The 253-nt window shown below is 70.4% G+C and overlaps 1 protein-coding gene across 6 annotated transcripts in view; it reads left to right on the forward strand.

Annotated features, from left to right (window-relative positions):
• Gse1 (Gse1 coiled-coil protein) overlaps nt 1-253 on the forward strand; it is a 278,367-nt gene that overhangs the window by 18,669 nt on the left and 259,445 nt on the right. The gene's annotated exons all lie outside the window — the stretch shown is intronic.

The raw sequence follows: 253 nt of genomic DNA on the forward strand, positions 1-253 counted from the left end.
CTGCCTCAGTCTCCCTGGGGTCCGGCCCGTGGCCTCCTGCCTCAGTCTCCTTAGGGTCCAGCCCGTGGCCTCCTGCCTCAGTCTCCCTGGGGTCCAGCCCGTGGCCTCCTGCCTCAGTCTCTCTAGGGTCCGGCCCGTGGCCTCCTGCCTCAGTCTCTCTAGGGTCCGGCCCGTGGCCTCCTGCCTCAGTCTCCCTGGAATACGGCCCGTGGCCTCCTGCCTCAGTCTCCCTAGGGTCCGGCCCGTGGCCTCC

Source organism: Octodon degus, unplaced genomic scaffold (assembly GCF_000260255.1).
Source record: "Octodon degus isolate 3935 unplaced genomic scaffold, OctDeg1.0 scaffold00215, whole genome shotgun sequence".
NCBI classification, from domain to species: Eukaryota; Metazoa; Chordata; class Mammalia; order Rodentia; family Octodontidae; genus Octodon; species Octodon degus.